A 22,806-nucleotide genomic window follows, 5' to 3' on the forward strand; every position below is an offset into this window, starting at 1 on the left:
ATGTTACAAAATAGGACATGTCCAGGCACCTAAACCTCATATTATGTAGTAGTGCATTGGGGGCAGGAGGAGTAGTATTGTATTAACTTTGTCATATATTTTTACCTTTTGCAGTTTGGTCAATTAAACGTATTTCTTTCCAGAAACTTTTTTTTTTTTTTTAAGTTTTAGGGGACAGATGAGTAGTGTGGCATTCTTTACAGAAATACTTCCAAATGTGTTCATTTGCATGAAGTTAATTAAAATGTAATGTAACTTAATAATTAATTTAGTTACTAAAACCCTTAAATTAATTATTTCAATGTGTTGTGTTTTGGTTGACTTTAGATAATAAGTTTATTCTGGTATAAACACGTTATGTATTTCAGGGACAGGCAGTTTTGATAACAATAAAAACTCATTCACTAATGCATGTTACTTTACCTCTTTGACTACAAGTGTGAATATATAAAGCATTCTTTTTGTATTAGCTAGGTTATTTTTCTGATCCATTTGTATGCACACTTTCACAAAATCAAATACTTTTCTCAAGTCATGTGATCCAAGTATTTAGTCTGAGGCAGGAAACAGTAGAAGTTCAGATACTAGAGAAAGTTACTTAGTTTCATAATTATACCCCAAATATGCACAAATTCAACTACTGAAGTCATCGGGTAAGTTATTCCCATGAGAAGTATGCTTTGGATAGATTTCTTGAGACTCATAATTTCCTAAAGGAAACATTAAAATTTAAATGTTGAGAATGAATGCTACTTTTGCTTTTAGAAAATTAAAACTTGTGTTATTTGCAGTTGGATTGGAATGTTATCTTCCACATTTCTTTCCTCAGATGCAGAATTAACAACTGCCCAGATAATGAAATGAGAAATATGCAATTCCAGTACTCTCCAGCAGGTGTCAATAGAAGGCAGTGATATATGAGATTTTGGCTAAGGAACTGAAGTCCAGAATAGGAAATGGCCAAATTGCTATGCAAAAACCAGATAGTAACAGATATTATTTATTTGCTTGGTTATGTTTTGAAAATTGATCTTAGTTACTGAGCTGTACTAACTTACATGGTATAAATAAAAGTCTTAGTTGCAGAACTAAATATTTAACAGTTGCTATCTCACATATTGACATAGGTAGGTATCTATTTATAGAAAATGAAAACACATAATTGTATTATAATTATCAGTAGTCTGTATTACTTCAGTGTTTAAACAAGTTTGGTATTTATTTGCTTTAAGACACTTTAAATTCTTTCCCCCTTAAATTGTCCATGTTATAATGACTGTCTCTCCCTATACCTCCTACATTGTCTAAATTTAGTTTCTTAGAAAGGAAATGCTGTAAGTTTTCAATGTTTCTTCATAAAAATATAGAGGTCTCTTGTAAATACATTTACAGACCAAAGTGAATGAGAAAAAAAATGTTGCATAATGTAAAGGAGATGTGACTCTTTTAAATTCATATTGGCAGTTTGAAATCCAGTGTCTGTTAATATTCTTATCCTCTTTTTTAGTCATTTTTAGGATCTCTCTTTTTACATATTATATTATTCTCTGTGATACCATGTCTTTGCTTATTTTCAAACTTCTTCTGAGAGTTAGAAAATAGTTCATGTGTTACACATTTGGAAATTTGTGTTGAATATTCTCATTTTATGTGTTTTCCTGTGTGTTTTGAAGGGGGGGAAATCATAGAAGGAGGCACCTGGAATTCATGGCTGTTGGAGTTAAGATGTGCTTTTCCTCCTCTCCACCTATTTACACATTCACTTGTATTTTTGCCTTTGAAAATATTTCTTCCTTATGGTACATCCCATAAAATTTGGTCAGGAAACTGAAACAGAAGTGTTGTTTATTTGGAGATATAATTAGCAGCAATGAAATTGCCCTGATGACCTAAAATCACCTCATGTTGGATGCTAATTCTTCCAGATTTGGTTTTGATTGCTTAGTTCCTTTAAAATATTAATAGAGCACAGCAAAAATAGAACTGAATGCAGGTGATTAAAAAATAAAATCGACTTTAATTTGTTTTCCTTGTTATCTGATTATTTGAGGAAATTTTATTATTAAATCTTTGTATTAAAGCTGAATTTATGTTGAGTTGGAAAGGAATTTTCTAAGTCCTGTTTTCTTTCTTACTGCCAACTTTCGTAAAATATTTATTAATTGCAGGCATGGTGAAATCAGCTTTTTTTTTTTTGTAAAGCAGATTGAGATATGAACCATTATAGAAAAATGAGGAAAAAAATTAGTGTTATAAACTGAATTCCTCATGACTTAAGCATTAAAAAATTTTTGATTTAAGTATTATAAGTTCTATTTGCCTGCATATGTATATAAATCAGTTTGGCTTATATGGCTTTAATCATCTGCAGACCTTTTGATCATGTAGTCCTATCAGTAAAAACATTTTAAACATATACATATATATATATATATACATATATATATATATACACACACACACACACACACATATATGTGTATATATATATATATATATATATATAACATACATAAATATATATCCATTTAAAAAGTTATACACAGGGGCGCCTGGGTGGTGCAGTCGGTTAAGCGTCCGACTTCAGCCAGGTCACGATCTCGCGGTCCGTGGGTTCGAGCCCCGCGTCGGGCTCTGGGCTGATGGCTCAGAGCCTGGAGCCTGTTTCCGATTCTGTGTCTCCCTCTCTCTCTGCCCCTCCCCCGTTCATGCTCTGTCTCTCTCTGTCCCCAAAATAAATAAACGTTGAAAAAAAAAATTTAAAAAAAAAATAAAAAAAAATAAAAAGTTACACACATATGCCATGGGAAAATCACATATTAAATATTAGTAGAGCATAATTTTGTTCTTACTTTCCACTGTTCTCTTCTTGCACCCCAGTTGGTTGTCCTTTTCTCTCTCATACACACACCGTTTTGGTGACTGTTGATTTTGTGAAACTGGTTATTCGTAGCCTTGCCTTTTGGGGCACTCAGGCTTTCATGATGGTGCTGATCTTCAAGTCCTCCCTAAGAAACCATATCTTCTATGGTTTCAGAGCAGCTGTCGATGAGTACTCTGAAAACTAGAGTCCAGAAGATCTTGCCCAGCAAATCTAGATTGACCAGTGAGGTCTACAGAGGTTTGCTCTGTGTATGTGTGTTTGCATGTAGACAACATGGAAGTATGTGGAGGGTTACACTGTCACCAGGCAAGGATGTATGACCACAAAGGCGCATAGTCTATGAACAGTTTCAGATTCACTGACAAAGTACATCTACATACCATTTTCATCTACATATGTGGCTTCCCTTTATTTAGAGATAGTTAAGATTGAGTATGTGTTTTTAAGAAGATGTGGAATGGAATGGTGTCTTTTCAAATCATTTGCACCCCACATAGTTAAATTTTATGTTTTTTATTCCCAAACATTTCCCCACCTTTATTTTCTTTTTCCAGGTGGGAAACTACTATTCTTGAGTACTCAAATATTCATGTGTTTTAGGGTGATGGTGCTCTTACTCTGTCCTGATCTGAATGTTGAGATGTAGGTATTGTAAGGTCAGCTTTCAGTCTCCATAATCAAATCATACACATGATCATTTGGATCATAGAAGAGGTCACAGAAATGGTTTCTAGCCTGAAGGTAAAACTCTAGTTGATCAGATGAGCATTGGCTCTTCTTGGTTTAATGAGAAATTCTCGGTTTGGTTACTTCAGAAAATTTATGAAGGCTGAAGCTTAGTGGGGGGAAATACCATACATGGAAGGATTTGCCTACATCTAACCTGTCACTGTGGATGCATTAGGCATGTTTCCTCATAGCTGTATGGACCCTGGGCAGATTACTTCCCTTACTCTCTGTGTATTTATGCACTCTTTCAGGAGGCTGAGATTATAGATGAAAGTGAGGTGGCTCTATGGAGACAATACTTACATCTCTGTGTGTCATCAGATATTTTCCTCTGGCTTCCAAAAGCAGCAGCATGATTTTTGGATGATTCTCTGATGTCTGTGTTGCCATAGCTCCCCAAGTCAAGGTGTATATCAAAATCATTTAAAAATACCATTATCTAACATTTTGTTAATCAGAAACTCATGTATAAATGAGTACTTTTAGGTAGGAATGGTATAATTAGGTATGATGTAATGCTTTGTCAATTAACTAAAATATAATTAGAACCACTCTATAAAATTGTATTTCAAATAGTTCCTTAATTACCAAGGTATCAAGGTTTCATTATTTGTATAAGTCTAGATCTGTGATCTATAAATCAAGGATAAAATCATTCTGACAGAGTTGGACTAGCATTATGGATATGGATAAACTTCTCCTTTATTTTAGAGTAGCATTTGATAATTGTGACTAAAATGTTGATGATGTACCTTTACCTAGGGGTACAGTTTATTAAATTTCAAGGGGAAATTTCTAAGCTGAATGTACTGCTGGATTTTAAAGTTACAGATATTATCTACTCCCTCTTACTAGTGACTCTGATCACTGCCAGCTTCTCTTGGTATATTTGGTAGTTTATTTTTAGCTCTCTAAAATAAGCAATTAGTAGAACTCTTACCATAGAGATAGAAGAATATAGAAAATTTCATGCCATGGTAGCTTTCTCGGTTTCACAAAGTTTATTCATTCCTGGGAAAGGTAAATGAGTCCCAAATAATTGAAATTGGAAAGCATATGAAGTGCATCAGAGGGTTTCTTTTCATTTTTCTTCTTCTAGTTCAGTTCTATGGAATTGTAGAAGATTAATTTATAACAAAGCTCACTTATAAAAGCAGACAGAGCCTTTTAATGCTCAATAAATACTAGGCTGATATGAAAGTATGGCTTGATAAAGCTTAAGCAAGAATTTTGGAAAAGCATCAAATGGAAGAAGGTGTTGTACTGTTTTCACAATAGACTATTGCTTTTGCTTTAAGAAAATTGAAAGGAAAATGGTCAAATACAGCAATAAAATAACTGCAAGGTTTCATGACTGAAAAAAGTCTTGTTACTACTGATATCATTTCTTTTCATTTTTAAGGTGTTTGAGTTTACAGTGTGTTTTCTCCTATTTCTTCATTAATATGTATGGCATTAATCAATAATTATTATTTATCCTTAAGAGATAGGTAGGAAGGAAATAATCATTTTTTTCACATTTAACTAATGGTGAAATGGGATTTGTAAATTGACAGGTCAAGGAACCTGTCAATAATTGCTCAGCTACTGTGTGGCACGACCTGAACTGAATGTAGGTTGTTTGAATCTAGTGTCTCTTTACGCTTAATTGCAGATGGTCTTAGGGATTATACTGGGCTAAAATGAGCAATGCACTATAGAAGGTATAGAAAGAGAAATCACATTAACGAAGTAGTGGATACTATTTTATCTTCCTATGCATTTCGTTTTCTAAAGAAATGTAGCTTACAGTATCCTTTAAGATGTGAAGAGATGTTGGAAACTGAGTCAACTATTTCATTCTACAGATGATGAGACAGATCATCTATAATGGGTATTTTATTACTGCTAGTCTTGCGAGGTGGAGATATACTTGTTTTCTCCTAGAAGTTTAAACCTAATGAAATACGCTCTTTTCAAAACTACTTTGATATTTGAGTTCTGGCTGTATAACTCTAAAAGAACAAAGATCTTGTTTTAGTTTAAACTTATACATTGGATAATACTCTTTTAATGGGCTTATTTTACAGTTTTATAAAAAAGATGGATTGGTTTATTTTAATGCAAATTAATAGTTGGTTCTGGTTTTTGATTCATAATTTAGTTTGGTATGAGTCTCAATACACAAGTATTGAATTATGTATTTGCTGAAACTAATTCTCTATACTCAAATGTAGTTTTTATCATTATATTTAAAAACACATAACGACTCCTTAAAAGAATAAATTAAATGTAGTCAACTAATTTTCCAGACTGTGTCTTTTCTAATAAGAAATTTATGTTGTGTTTGTTTTTTTTTTTTTCAATTCAACTCAAAGATCAGTACTGGATGGCTGCCCTGTGCCAAGGTATATGTTAAGTAGCATAAGCATAAAATGCAATATTACATTTTCCATGTAAAGTAAGGAAGTACATATAACTTGTTTAGAAGAATTTAAATGGTTAATACTATTCATGCCAGTCTAGAGTTAGACTGTGTGTATTCGAATAATCCTGGCCTTACCACTTACCAGTGATGTGACCTTGGGCAAATCATTTAACATCTCTGTGTCTCAGCTTCCTTTCAGAAAATGGTGTTGGAATTTGTTTCTCTCACACTCTCAGCCTTTCTCCCCTCTCTGTCAAGGGGTTGTTGTGAGAATTGAAACAGTTAATATTTATAAAATGGTTAAACAGAGCCTGGCACATAATAAATGGCATATATGTTGGTTACTCTTGTTACAGAGTGGGTTATTATCACTGTTATCGTGAGTATGTTGTATGTTGATCAAAAGAGATGGCCCATGTGATGTGCCTACCATAGGGCCTTCAACCTAGAGATTCTCTAATGTCTCGTGGGTGTGGGGGTATTGCCATCATTCTTATTATTTTTATCCCTAAAAGAACCCTTAGATTTTAACAGGGGGTTCACATTGCAGTGGCTCAGGGAACTTTTCCTAAAGATTCATGCCCCTCTGGGTCTGAGATGCAACTTCCTCCATCCCTGCTTTTAACAATGGAGGAAGAAAAAAAAGTCTTTGAAGTTTTTTCATTTTGCTATGTTCTCTGTTTGAGACTCAGCTTGAAGAAGTGCAAGTAAAAGCTTCCCTTGACCACTGAGCTTATGACAGAAGCTCTTGTAGGATGAGTATTCCTCAGTCTAGGAGGGGAGGGGCTCCTCTAGATTGTTGATTAGGCTCCTGATAGCACTTAAGGATCTAGGTAAGCCACAGCAAAACTGATGTAATCATCATTTATGTGAAACATCACATTTGGAGGAAGTTCTGTTCCATTACCAGAAACTGAACAGAGCAAAGGAGTTATCTTTACTATGACCTACACAGGAGGAAAAACCAACACATTTGCTTAGAAGAGAATGGAAAGAAACGCGGACCCTCTTCAATGTGTTCTCATCACTTTTAAGAATTATGGTTTATGGTGCCATCACATTTGAATCTAAGTTCACCCTGGAAACATTTGAATTACTGTTCTTAGTATAGGCATACTGTTAATTATAGCCTTTCATGGAAAGCTCTTAATATTTGGCTCAAAAATGATACAGAATGAGTTGTTTTACTTTTTCTCAGGGCACACTTTGCAAGAGTTTAAAAACATAAATGAAGAGAAAACTTTTTTTTCTCGAAAACATTATCTGACACTATATGTTCTCCAGATTCAGAATTTTGAAAAGACCAAGGTGTGTGTGCACATACCGAGTAAGAGCTCCCACAGGATCGGCATCCCTCAGCCAGGATGGTTGTGAAATGGACTCAACGCGGGAGTGTTGTTTCTGATTAGGGTTGTTTTTTTTAATAACCTTTCTTTTCAGCTTTACGTATGATGAATGTTTTTCCATGTCATTAAACATTTTTTATATTGTGATTTTTTAATACTGTAAATTCTGTTGAATGGCTGCAGGATAATTTATTTAAGTGATCAACAATGATTAGATAAGTAGGTTATTACCAGTGTTCTCATGATAACTAATTCTGTGATGAACATCCTTACATACCATTGAGTACATCCTGATTATTTCCAGGATGTACTTTTAGAATAGAATAACTGGACCAAATTAACATTTAATGACATTAGTTTATATTTTGCCAAATTTTTCTCTTTAGAGATATTACCTATTTTCATGTCCATTAGCAGCTTAACTGCCTAATTTCCTGTACCCTCTCAGAAAACAGGCGATATCGATTAAAAGAAATTGTTGTATGAAAAATGTAGCCATGTTGTATAATATAAACTAAAATCTAGTGAGGTTAACTGATTTACCTAAGTGTGGGACCAACTAGTCTATTCTAGAGGTGTCTGAATTCCAGATTCAGAGCTGTGAACCCAAACACTGTAATGTCTAAAACAGGGTGTGACAAATACCATATTAATAAAGCTAACAGTTTTTTGAACACAGAAGGAAAAAAGTGAATTCTGATTTGAAAATATCAGGGAAGTGTTTACAGAAAAGGTAGTCCTCATAAGGATCTTGAGGAGTAGATGGAATTGAACAGAGTAGAGCATTCTGGGAGTAGACAAGTGGATGAGCAAACACACAGGGCACAAAAGTGTGCTCACTGTAGTCAGAGAACATAGGGTACTTGTTTATCAGAAATGGCTATGAAATTCACCCACTGACATTTTCATCTCCATAAAAAATGATTCTTTTTGTTGCCAGCTACATATGCCAGATTGACTTTTGATTGTTTCCATAATTTAGTCCAGTGCGAAAGGAAAAATATTTGTGAATATCGGAGATATTCAGACACAGAGCATTTCCAAAGGGGAATTCTAAAATGAGAAAGTGCATAATATTCATGTCTTTGAAATAATGTAGTTCTTCTGAGTGCCTCCTTTAAATGGAACAAGGCATTTTGATATGAGAGTGACAAAAACAGTTATACCTTTAATTGTAACTCGGTTGATGAGAGAATGACACAATATTTCAAGCAAAAATAAAAAATAATTCACAGTGGAAATCAGTCTACCCACTATTAAATTACAGATTTGTAGAACTTGAGAGTTTATAAAAATTGGAACTATTTGACCAGTTTCCTCATCTTATGTATGAGGAAACAAAGCCTAAACATTTATGTGGTCTTTACTCTTAATACACTTTGCTATATTACTTTATGCTGCCCAAGATCACACAGCCAAGTGATTCTTGGCTACATATTTAAGTTTCCAGGAGATTACTCTCATGTCCATTACATTTTATGTGTGCTTATTTTAATAGAATGTATATTTAACTTTGCCTAGTATTATAATTTTCTGTTTATTTCCGTTTCTCCTTCTGAATTGTCAGTTTCTTGAATTTGGGACCATATCTTATTTTAGAAGAGTTTTAGGAACACAGCACGTATTTTCAAATGATGAATAAATCACCAAATTCTAATTTTTTCTTAGATTTACATTGTTGTTGTAATATAGTAGACTCCATGTTTTTCTTTTTAAAGAGTTTCATTGAGATGAGATTCATATACAGTACAATAATTTTAAAGTGTACGCTTCACCATTTTTTACCACATTCACAAAATTGTGCAACCATTACCACAGTTAAATTTTAGAACGCACCCCCCCCCCCACCAAAGAATCCATGAGCAGTCTCTCCTCATTTTTCTCCATTCCGCTCTCCCAGCCTTAAGCAACCGCTGATCTATTTTGTTTTGTTTTGTTTTCCTTCTTTTTAACATAAGACTGGGAGTAGGTTTGAAACCTTAGGTGTTAGTTAAAAGGGTTGGAAAAATAATCCTAACTTACCATGATACATTTACTACTTTATCTTATAGAATTTGATAGTTTTTGAGTTTTAATTATTAATAATAATAGGATAGCTTTCGTTAAATGGTTTGTAAACCTTATAGCACTATAAAATATGTTTTTTAGTTTTCATATTAATTATTTAGGGTACTGTAAAAATATATTGATATGGGAAAATGCTGAATTCAGAATCCCAAGACCTAGGTTTGATGACCTTGCTGTTTGATCTTTTGTAACGTTCAAGTGATATATAAATCCTCAGTTTCTTCCTATAGACTGTGGAGATAATATGCATTCTGTTTAATTCAGAAAGATATCATAGGACTGGTAAGTTAATGTTCATGAATTTGCTATAAGGGCTAGAGTATTACTAAAATTAAAATATTAAATTTTCTATGATTTCTTTTTCTACAAACCAGCCAACCAACAACAACAATGACAGTATTTACACACATGTACTTTTACCTTGGCTTACTGCTGGAATAATTTTTGAAATTTGTGAAAGAACATACTAACTTAAAGCTTCTATTTATCTCAACTCAGGCGGCAGAATGGTGAATACCAACCACCTCTTTCTGCAGTGCAGGGTCATTTCATTTTTCTTCTTTCCTACGGCACCAAGCCAGCTTCCATATTAAGGTACATTCTCTGCCAGCAAAATCATACTATTTCCAAACAACTTAAATTCACACTGAGGCTATGTGAAAGGGACCATGTCTTCAGAAAAGGACTAATGGCCCCCAAGGCAAGCAGTACCTCGTCAAAAGAAATATTCTGAAATTTCTAGGCAATCCAAAATTAGGGCAGCTATAATTTTTATAACCTATATATTATTTGTCTCAGATGCTGATGGGCACGTATAAAACTTGGGAAGGTTTCAGGAAGATCTTTCTTGAATTTCAATGATAATTAAATATTCTCGTAATTCTCAGATGATTTTTGCATAATGTTTATTTTGAGAGTGAGGTTTTGATAGGTACTGAGTAACCTGAATTAATGACTGTAATGACTGAGCGCTGTTTTGCATTAATTCTTGAAGCAAATCCTAGGTTGCTTCATTACGTAGTCTGTCATTATGGAAGATCCCTTACATGGCGTGGTGGTAAAGAAAGGGAAACATTTGCTCTTTTTGAAGTAATTGCATCTGATGGAAGTCTAATGACCTATTATGCTTATTTCTAAAAGCTGAGCAGCAAAGCTTGATAGGAAGCTACTAAAAGATTTGAGAAATTATAATGTAAACCAGAATCTCAGGAAGTCTCATGTGGTTGAGGATCAGTACTTTATGACAATTAAATAATTTAGTAATTATCTTGTGCCAAATGTCATCCTTACTTTAAAAGCTGTAGTGGTTTCTAAAAATGCATCCATACCACAGACAGCTGAGGTAGAGGGCTGCCTCTGTCCAGGTGTCTTGCACCTTTTAGGTGTCTTAAGGTTTCTCTGAATTTAATATGCAGATTAAACAAGGCAGTGAGTGTACCTTGTTCTTGTGGGTACTTAAATCCTAGAACTTAATAACCAATGATGACTTTGGATATTTTCAAGTTTAATTTCCTTATTTTCTAAAGATGAGAAGACAGGCTTCCGGGGAGGGGGGTGGTTAATTGATCTGTTTTAGGACATATTAATGGTTAGTGGCAATGATTGAGCTGCTTTGACAAGGATATATTCCATTTTTGGATTTTATGGGACAATATGATACAAATGTATTTTACAGGTATCTGAGATGGACAGTTGACACTAAATGAATAAAATAGTTGGTTTAGATGATTTACTTGGAGATGGGTCCTAAAAATAAATGAATAAAACATAGCTGTTTGGATAAAACATGTATGGTAACATCTTACAGTTGCTAAATTTGGTTATCAGTGTAATGCTGATTATTTTACTGTCTTTCAACTAATCTGTAGCCTTGAATATTTCCATGATAAAGTGTTTCGAAAGTAGCACCAACTCTATGATAATAGTTTGGAGAGATTACTGGAAGCTCGGCAAACTTAACTGTTGAGAATTATGAAAGAAATTTCAGTTGCCCTCCTTTGTATATTGTTCACATTTTTAAAACTTAAGACTCTGACAAGTGCAGAATAATTTAAAAGTGTCTTGACTTAGCTGATAAGAAATATTTACTGAATCGGTAACTTTTCATTCTTTTAGCTCATTTAAATTTGAACAAGTCATTTAAAAATTTTCGTTTCTCCTTTACAAAAGCTGCACATGCCTACCACGAGTGTGACTTCCCAAAGCATGAACTATGTAGTATTGACACCCTCATTTAGTATAGTTTACTCATTCTTGTAGAGATCAGAAATAAAACTGCCTTTGTGAAGGCACTCAGTCCTTCAAATTAATGTTAAATTTTTATATTGATAAGGAAGTTTGGTTTGTACCCCTACTTAACAAGATTTTCCAAGTCCTGCCTGGAGCTGACAGCTTTTGTCCAGGCAGGCTTAGGAGTCCTTGACTATGATGTCTTTCCTTTGGGGTGTTTCACATTTGTCGAGGTTAGTAGAAATTTATCAAGACACAGTTCTTAAACTCCTTAAAGCCTGGGACTATCCTTGCCTCTAGGAAAGACAAAAAACTTTGCCAAAGGAACAATCTACTCATAATAGGTTGTTACAAAATCCACTATTACTGACATCTTTTTGTTTTGCTTTTCTCATTTCTTCCGAGTTGCAACATAAAGCTGCTGTTTTATTATTTGACTTAATCACATATGGTATGGTTGTTTCAGGACTCCTTATGTTATTTTTAAGCTTTCTGTTTCTTACCTCAATATATATATATATATATATATATATATATATATAGAGAGAGAGAGAGAGAGAGAGAGAGAGAGAGAGAGAGAGGTATAAGGTATACATACATACATACATACACACAAAACACTTTCACTTTGCCAAATGAACTAAAATTTCTCATCTGGTGAAAGAACGATGGAAACCATAATATCTGAAACCTGGAGTTTTCCTTATTTACTGAAAATTGTATGAAGCACACTTTATGCTGTTTTCCAAGAATGGATTGGAAGGGCATATTTGGATTTAATTGGAATGAGACATAAGTAACTGAAAGAGTGTTTGGGAGATTTCAAAACGTATTTATTTGTTTATAATGCAGTTTGTGCTCCTGATTAATTGCTCTTGATTAACCTCCTTGCTATTTAAATTAAATCAAAATTAGCAAGTATTTATTGCAGTCTCCGAGAAACCTCATTCAAGGCTTAAAACACCATGGAGAGCAGTGGAATGTTTCCTTTCATAAAAGCCAGAATTTGAAGACTAGGGACCCACCTGCCCATTTCTGGATATTTACCAGTTTAGGACAGGTGCGTGTCAGGAAATGGGCTGGTTGGTTAGGCTGGAAGGAAGTGAGGAAAGGTACGCGTTTAAATATTTCTCCATGATACCATTTACATTGAAAAAATCTTTTGGGAGGGTAAACAAAGAATTAAGGTACTTCTGAATCAGTGTGGGGCAGTGGAGGGGTGCCCTGCAGAGGAAGTGAGAGATTTGCTTTCTGGACATGCCTTTTACTGTACTGAGTGAAATGGGTAGCTCACTGATCTTTGCTGAGCTTTGGGGTTTCACCTTGAAATTGGTATGAGAAATTGTTTTTTAGAAAAATCTATGAATTAATACTGTCAAGGAAGTGTGATGACAGATAGCTCTTACAGGCATCTGTAGCAAATCACTTTTAATTTCGTTTGACAAATTAAAACAGATTTCATTGGTTTTACAAGTAGCACTTCACAGTTTTATTCCTGGATATATTAAAAAGGAAGTACTCCTTTTGTAAAATGCAGAAGAAAAGGAAGAAGAAAATAAAACTTAATCATTAATTTTGCTACTCAGAAAGGAATATTACTGTCTTTTCCTACTTTGTCTCTTCCGTTCTTTTTGAATAAATATTTGTATGACGCATAGTCATACAAATTTGGGATCATGTTTTGTAAGAGTACTTTTTGCCTTTAAGGATATTGCCGTTTTACTCCTCATTAAAAAAATCATGATATTTTGTGGCAGTGTTAGGTATTCCATTGTATTTTGTGAACTGGACAAATAATTTTTTTCTAATTTTGACCTTATAATGCTGCCACAGATTCTTTGCGTATACATCTTTGACTGTAATTAATTGTTATTTTTTGTTAGGATGAATTCGTGTAAGCGACTCTGCTGGATCAAAGGTTATAAGCTGCCAGGTGGCTTTCCAGAAGGCCTGTCCAAAGTGCACTTCGATAGTGCACGAGAATATTGGTCCCATCATACTCTTGTTAGTCTTGAATTTTATGAATTTAAAATATTTGTCAATTCGATAGTTTTATACTGCATCACTAATTACTTGTAAGAATTTTTTTCTGATATTTACTGGCCCTTTGTCTATGGCCAAATTTTAATTTCCTTTGAACTCCTATACATCTGTTTGATGTTTGAACACCCGATCGAGATCTATTTGATGTTAGGGAATTCAAATTACTTGGGAAGCACTTCTGTCACTGAAGTCATGAAGTAAATAGTTCCCAAAGTATCTGAGAGCAAAATTGCAAGTCTGAGTCCCTACAGTAAAAAGTTTTTGACATTTTATGAGAAAAATTCAGACATTACAATGATTTTTAAAAAAATGTCAATTCACAGATTCATTCGTTCCCAAAATGAAAACAGAAGCTACAAGGGTGGTCTTGGCATTATTTGAATAATTAATGTTTTCTGGAGAATTCATTTTTACATTTTCAATTTGTTCTGAAAAGGTCTAGTCCACTCGTGACATAGCAAGTAGTATCTCAGTATTCATATTCCCATAAGATTTAAATAAATAAATAGGTTTTAATTAAATGATTTCCAGAATATGAATTGTGTACCTCTGCAAAAAATAAAATCACTCGTCTGCAAGCATTTTATATGAGCCTAGCCTCTTACAATGTTTATGGAAGGACTCGCTCCTTACAGTCTATCCTTGCCTCCCCTACACCTCTGTTTCTGTTGAGTAAAATTCTACTGCCATGAAAAAGTTTTTCCAAGTTCCCAGTGAACACAAGATTTCTCTTTGACACTGGCTTGACATTACCTTTTGGGTCTTTGACCTGACTGTGTTGCATTTATACCAACTCATAGGACTTACTCAAGTCCTCATTTGTTTCTGGCAGTTATATCAGATCAGCAAAATACAGCGTTTGTAACAAAAGTACATTTTCCATGCCTCAAAATTCTGTAGCACATCTGTCAAAGGTTTGCTATACATGGAAAATCATGGGCTTGATATCCAACCTTGGCACATAATACATATTCACAAATATTTGATGAAATGAATTAGGATAGAATATTAGTTTGCTGGGCAAGGCGTTGATAATAGAACTTCCCTTGCAGTTTCATTGTTAAACTCTGATCTGTTCAGATCTGTTCCCACTCTTCCTTTATTACCACTGAATAACTTTTGCTTTGTCATCAGTTTGGCAAGAGATAACCTGTCAATTACTTGTAGAAAATTACTTTGAAATGAATCAATATTCTATTTATCATGTCACCTCTACTTTAAAAGTCTACAGTCCACTGTGTCTTGCACCTAATCCCCTAATTTTTTTTGGCTTCAGCATGGGCACTAGTTTTTCCCTTCCATCTTTTATTAATACTAAGTATAAAGTAAGAAATCTTCATTTTCAGATCTCACTAGTATAAATATAAGTTAAGATGCATTTCCTGATATCTAGGATATTTAGACATTCAGCAGAAGACATTTGAAGGTTTCAGATAGCTTTCTATTCTCATTTTGGATCTCCTTTCTTTTTCTTTGTAAATGTTTGCCTTTGTGAGTTGCTAAAAAGAATGATTTTCAAGTTGTATTCCTGTTTTAGTAGTATTTAAGTTCACACTGCAGTGATTCTTTCTTGGAAAGCTAACGTGGAATATATTTTGTGGTTTTTTTTTTCATGTCTTAACATTTTAATTGAGGGTATTTGCTTGTTTGAACCTAATAGAAATAAATTCTGATTGTACCCTCTCAACCTGCAATGTGGTAATGATCAGAGACCATTGATGAACTTAGTTTCATTCAATATTATTTACAAAACGGTGTTTAACATTGGGAAATAAAATAACTGATCTCTTTGCTATTTCGGTGTGATGACATCATCCTACAGAAAACACTTCAAATCATATGCCGTTTATACATGCACAGATGTAATTGCTAATACAAACCAAAAAAGATAAAGAGACAGAGCAAGAGAGAGCTAGATGGTGTCTAGGGCATATAATAATTAGCATTTTTAGTAACAACATCTGTTGCTGGCAATATTGCTGGCAGTATTGTAGGAGAAAGCAGTCATTAAAATTAGCTAATGCTCAGTTTAAGTGCCACACAATATACTGACATTTTCAATATTTTTACTAGTTTTGCATTTTCTCATTCCAATAAATTTGTGGTTTTGAGTTTGTTTGAATGCCTTGTGTTATATTAAAAATGTTCTTCAGATCACTCAAAATTGATCTGGGTCTAAAGTTTGTGTTTCCAATGGGTCAGAGTAGCATTGTTCCAAATTGTTACAGACATATATTATCCAACACCTTGGATTGGATCCCTGTGACTTTGGTCCTACTTGATTTAGATCCTCTCTGAGTTAGAAATTCCCCCCAACCTGAAGCATACATTTTCCTCAAATCTTATTCTCTTACCATTCTTGGTGTTTCATTCTGGAATTCTTATTTGAGGTTTAAGTGTCAAAATCAATGTTAAAAATTTAGTGAAGCTTGTCAGTTGGATTAATTTGACAGGTGACCCCTTGACTCCCAACCTGTGATTCCTTACTTGTAGATGGGTGTGTTTCCCTCAAGCCTCAGATGAATCCCTCTAAGAAGAAGGAAATGAGAGGCTTCCGCTCTACCATGTGGTATCCTTGAAATTTTTGTACAGCCTTTGTTGTAAACTTGTTTGCTCGTTTGGGAGTATGTCCACTTGAAAAAAGAAAAGTAGTCTATTTTCTCTTTAAAGGGAAAACTAGTGAATCAACATTTGAATCATATACTAAGATACAGAACAAATTGGGACTCTGCATAATTGTTTATGAAAATAAACACAGTCAGAAATTATGTTTCTGGAAATATTTTGATGAGCTGAAATATTTCCCATTTATAATTTTGTACGTCCATATTGGGTATCTGTCAAACCCTGTTCTGGGAGATACTAAAATGTATACTGTGAAAGTATTTTTTGTGGTCCAATTAGTTTGGAAAATTCTGCAAATTATGTCCTCCTTTGGTGCCCTGTGATGCACATTATAAATTCAAGGCTGTGAAAACTCCTTCAGTAAAGAAACAGACTGAACTTTGCTCATCTCAGTGTTTGCCAAACATTTTTTTCCCTGCGCCACTTTTTTATTATGCAAACCAGTTTAAGAAATCCTGATGCAGTCATCCCAAAATTTAGCTGCTATTTATTTCTGTTGAAGGTTGAAGAAAGGGCCTCTAGCTAAAAGTTATTTGTGTGACTTGTAACAGGCTTTTTGGCTCTTTATGATTTCTGACAACACTTTCATGGCAGGATTGACTCCTAGACTTCATTAGTACCCGTAGAGATGGACACAGATGATGTTAAAATTCACAGAAAACTGCTGTATAAACCATAATGAGTTTATCAATTTATATTGGAGGATGTCTTTCTGAAAGATTGTGATGCCCATGAATTTATATAAACATAACTTGGAAGGTCAGAGATAAATTGGGAGGATTATTGGCAAGATTTACACGGGAAAAGGACTGATGACAAAGGTCACTGTCAGTTGACCTTGTTCAGTTTTACTTGGGACTTCCCTAGTTTTCACTCCGAAGTCCCCTCATCCTGAGATACCCTCATAGTTCCAGACCAACCAGGGTGGTTGGTGACTCCATTGCCCCGTAACTCATGGCACATCATCAGTGACTTCTTGTGTTCCCCACATTTCATTTTTCTCTCCCCTCACAATTTGTGATGGTTAATGGTGTATGTCAATTTGGCCAGGCCGTAGTGACCAGATATTTGGTCAAACGTTACTCTAGAAATTTCTCTGAAGGTACTTTTTTAGATGAGATGAACATTTAAGTCAGTAGACTTTTAGTAAAACAGATTACTTTCCATCATGTGGGTGGGCCTCATCCAGGAAGTTGAAGGCCTTAAGAGAGAAAGACTGACCTTCCTAGACAGAATGCTTTCAGCAGACTACTTTCAGACTTGAATTGCAACTCTTTCCTGGGCCTGTAGCCTGAACAGCCTACCCTGCAAATTTTGGACTTGCCAAGTCTCTGAACCATGTGAGCTAGTTACTTAAAATAAATCTCTTTTTCTTCCCCTTCCGCTTCCCCATCCCCTCACCTTCTCCCTGTCCCTCCATCTCTCTCTCTCTCTCTTTTTTACACACACACACACACACACACACACACACACACACACACACACACTTTGTTGGTTTTGTATTTCTGGAGACCCTGATTAATACCGATGTCAAGGATTGGTTACCACGTTTTGTTCTGCTCTGTGTTTTTCTATGTTGGTCACCCATTTTTTTTCAGACCTTCGTTTTTCTAGACACATGGTAACCTTGATTAAACTATTCTCACTTCCACTAGACCCAAGGGACAGGAATCACTTTCTTCTTCTTAGGGTTCAAATTTAATTAATTTTAGTTTTGAGGGCAATATCCTGGGAGGTATTTCTTTTGTCACTTCTGTGTACTAGTTTTTTTTTTTTTTTTAATACTGAAAGCCCATAGCAGTGAAAGTAAGCAGATTTTGCCTACAGAGAAGGATTTGTGATATTTAATTGTTACCAGTTGTGACACCCAATAACGTTATAGACTCTAGCTCTGGGAGACATCTCACAAGGTCATAGTCTTACAAAGCAAGAGGACAGTAAATATTAAAATTTTATTTTGCTTTCTTAAACAATGTTCAGGGAGAATGATTCTGCAGCTCTGTTTTGTAGCCTCTTCTGATGTTTAATCATTTTTATTCTCAAACATTTTTTTTGTCAGAATCTCAGTGATCTTGTAATTGAACTCATTATTTTTATTTTTTTTTATTTAAAGATCTCTCTTTTTTTTGTAGGTAGTAAGCCAAAATATCCAAGATATTACGGTTCTGAAAGACATGAAGCTTAAAAGGGCAATTGCATTGCATGCCAAAGCCAACATTCAAGTTAGCACAGTCTGCTAGGATTCTAAATCTTGCTCAGTCCCAATGAGATTGAATTGAGCAAAGATTTAAGGAAATTCCTGCACTCTTTTAAGAAAATGAAGTGTGGAATTACAGGATAGAAGAAACTCATTGATTTTTTTCTCATTTTCATTGAAGGGAGTCCACAGAACACAGTGTAATAGAGAAGTTTTGAGAAAATACTTAACTTTTTCTGTTTTGGCCTTATTGAGGGAGCATGAAGCCACTGCTGCCTTTTCACTGGAGCCTCATCCTTTTTCTCTTCTCTCACCATTTCTAGGAGAGGAACATTATTATATTTTCATAGGTCAAAATTTGGTGTTCCTTGTCCTCCGGTGAAGAGAGACAGGCAGGCAGACAAACAGACAGGCAGACACACACATGCATGAATATTTTCAAGTGAGAGAGAAGAATTTAAGAATGCTTTTGCTACTAGGGCAGCCTTAGTCATGACTTTTGTGAAGGGCTTTGTGTTTTGTAACAACACAGTAGGGCAGTTAGGCTGGACTATTTTTGCAAGGAAGGACATAAACACAGTTTTGAAAAGTTAGTATTAATAAATAGCCCTAATCTGTTAAGGTGTCTCAGCATTGATCCACACCAGGGGGCAGATGCATCCTTTGCATTCATTTATTTATTGATCCGTGGCCAGATTCATCCACAAACATCAGTCGGAGTACCTGCTATGGGGCAGGCACTACTTGAGAGCTGAGGATTCAGCAATGGGCAAATTCATCCAAAAAGACCCTGCCTTCCTGGTGTTCACATTCTAGCTGGAGAGTTGGGGCAAGGGCTGTGATGGGGAGAGAACCCCATTCCTGAGTCCTGGGAGGACAGACTTTTCATACTTACAAGTGTGTGAGCAGTCCATTCTGGTTACCCTCAATTGTGTTTGGAAAAATAACAACAGCTGCTTTGGGAGATATCTTTACCCTGCGTATGAGCAAGAGCCACATCAGTTTCCCATGTATTGTGAATATTGATATTGGCCAGCTGTTTTATAGAGGAAGTAGGCTTGCACGGAATTTTCACCAAAGTATCCCTGGAACTTTACAAAAAATAAAAACAAAAAACACAACTTATGAGAGCTCATTTAAAGCTGTAAGTGCGGTCTTCAAATAATTGTCCAGAAATGGCATTTTCGTTGTCCAAATAGTAGCAAGAGTGACTTCCATCTGCTTTATATACCATCCTTTTCCCTGGTGGACAATAAATGGATTGAAAGTTCTCTATGGAAAGCACTAAATTTACGTAAAAAATATAACGTAAAAAATGTCTGTTAATGACATTTTTAAAAAGTTTAATGAGCAGATGAGGAAAACAACATGAATTTTCCATGGTTAAGTTCGTAAGCTGTTTTTTTTTTCATCCAAATGTTGTAAATTCTTGATTTGATGGTGTCCTTGAGCTTGTGGATTACTTATGAACTTGGGGTCCTAGATGGAGTATAAGAGGCAGAAACCTGAGAAAGAAACGTAGAAAAGTTGTGATAAGATTTAATCATATTTTGTCAAATAAAATATATACATACATACCATAAAAATATACATATAAATGTACATAAAATATTTTTAAACACTTTATTCTGACTGTTGCTACTGAAAGTACCTGTCAGATTGTCACTAATTTCTCCTTCTCTCCCCCAACCTGATTACTGTAGAAAGGAATGGATTCTCTTGTTATGAACCAGAGTCTTTTTCTATTTTTCTGAATTTTCAATAATGTCTTAGCACCAGAAGTACTCTCAGCAGTGTGCTTTGCTCATTAATTTTTAAGTGAAATATTATCTATATGTTTTTAATATATAAAGTAATCCCCCTTACCTGTGGCTTTACTTTCTGTGGGTTCAATCACCCACGGTCAAATGCGGTTCTGAAACAGATGATCCTCCTGACACAGCATCAGAAGGTCAGTAGTAGCCTAATACTACGTCACAAGGGCAGTACCACTCACCTCACATCATCTCATCCGCAGGCATTCTTTCGTCTCTAATCATCACAAGAGGGGTGAGTGTAGTACAGTTAGGTAGAGAGAGAGAGAGAGAGATGACATTCACATAAGTTTGATTATGATATATTTTTATGATTGTTCTATTTTATTACTGGTTATTGCTATTAATTTCTTCCTGGGCCTAACTTATAAATTAAATTTTATCACAAGTGTATATATATAGGAAAAATTTTAGCGTATGTATAGGGTTCAGTATTATCCTTGATTTCAAGCATCTACTGGCGGTCTTGGAATGTATTCCCTATGGACAAGGGGGGACTACTATATTATATACTATGTAATATAGTAACCCCCATATAATACATAATGTAATTTTTTACTATATAATACTAGATGGTATATATTTTATATCTTTATATACATTATATACTGTATTATATAGTATAATGATGGTATACAATGCTTTCTGCCTGCTTCCGTAACATGCTGTTTTAAAACGTGTTGAATTGAGATTTAAATGAGCATAAATTCAAATGTTATCTTAAAACAGAGTAGTAAAGCTTAGAAAGAAGTGTCCGGCAGTTTCTAGGAAAAGCAAGTGGAGGAGAAAAGTGAATGAAAATACACAAAGGTTTCTCAGGATGTTCCCCAAAGCATAGAATCCTCAGAGGGTTTCCAATGAGTTTTGAACCTTACCATTAAGTTAAATATGTCATTTTAGTCTTAACTAGTCTTCCAAAATAAGTAGAAATTCTAAATAATATTATTTTTTCACATATGTAATATGGATTCCATGCCAGTTGCATATTCCTCAAGCCAAATAAATGAAGGAATGAACAAAGGAATAATGATTAAAAGAAGGCTACTCATCAGCTTCCTTTGGTCTGTGGTGCTTGCGTCACCACCAGTAGATTAGTGAGGATGAATCCTACCAATTAACTTGAAATGAAATAGGTGAAAGTGCTTCTGTACAGCAGTGTGAAACATGAAAAAGCATAAATTTCTTTCAGTACTTTGGGCTATATAGTCTGCATAATGTTAGAAAGATAAACTTTTCCTAAGTTGTTCCCCTCCCAGGGAAGTTATTTCCATGATAATTACAGGAGCTTAGAAGCAATTCAGGTATTAAATATAACTTCCGGCTTTCAATATATGAATCTTAAGGAAATCTTGAACATTCTAAAGGCATTCTGGAATAGAGCACTCTATTTCCTTTTATCAAAGGCTTTACCGTGGGTAGTAAGAATAAGAGACCCCTCTTTCCTGGTGTTTATTTACAAGGGTGTAAAATACTTGATAGAGAAGTTAAGACACAGAAAACAATAATACTAAATTGTTATAAAATATTGTTATAAATCAACCGTAAGTGTTTTAGATTATGAAAACCTTGTAATTGCTAAGAAATAATTTGCTGAAGGATTGTCCCAAACTGGAAGATCTGTGGTTTCAGTGAGTCAGTATACACATTTTACAAAATTGCGCACTTGGTGGTGGTGCACTTGCAGCAGTCATTTTCTTTACCATTTGTCCATAAAATATATTAATTCAGATTCTGAAATACATGGAGCTAATCTTTTAATTCTGAGCCTTAATAAGTATTATTCCCTCTGACGAGGTAGAATGTTCTCATTAGGAATCACATGTCTGATTCCTTTATATGCCAATTCAGATGCTACTTCTGGGTAGCTCATCCCAACTGCTTCCCCCATAGACACCTAGCCTTGGAGTCTCTTTACGCTCACCCTGTACTCGTTCCCACCATGTCTTCTTCATCCTGGTTAGTTTCTTTGAATTTTGTTAGCTCGAACCAAAACCCTCCAAAGAATGCTTGATTGCTCATTTTTTTTTTTTCACTACCTTATGCTCCATCCCTGTTTATATCATGTCAGCAGGTACTTTGGTCTCTGCCTGCAAAGTGTGTTCTCAATCAGACCATTTCTCTCGATCTTCATTGTTAATCAGTCAAAGCCATACCGTTTTAACTGGACAAATGTAGTGCCGATTGAGTGTTCTTTTGGCTTTGATAATTGTGCCCCTATAGTTAAATCAGCAGCCCCAGTGATCTTTTAGAACATAAATCAAGTAGTGTCCATTCTCTTCTGAGAATACACTAAAGGCTTCCAATCATACTTAGGATTAAATTCAGACCCTTTAACTTGCCCTACCAGGCCCTGCATAATCAGGCTTCCATTTCTCTGTCCAACCTTACTATTTTTTTTTCAAAAATTATTCTTGTCCCCCCTGGCTGGCCACATTTGAGCCACACTGACTCCTTTCCTCTTTCTT

General features: G+C 34.8%; 1 protein-coding gene across 6 annotated transcripts in view; it reads left to right on the forward strand.

The window, feature by feature from the left end:
• UTRN (utrophin) overlaps nt 1-22,806 on the forward strand; it is a 491,097-nt gene that overhangs the window by 261,440 nt on the left and 206,851 nt on the right. The window lies entirely within an intron of this gene.

The sequence above is a fragment of the Felis catus genome, chromosome B2, assembly GCF_018350175.1.
Source record: "Felis catus isolate Fca126 chromosome B2, F.catus_Fca126_mat1.0, whole genome shotgun sequence".
Lineage (NCBI taxonomy): Eukaryota > Metazoa > Chordata > Mammalia > Carnivora > Felidae > Felis > Felis catus.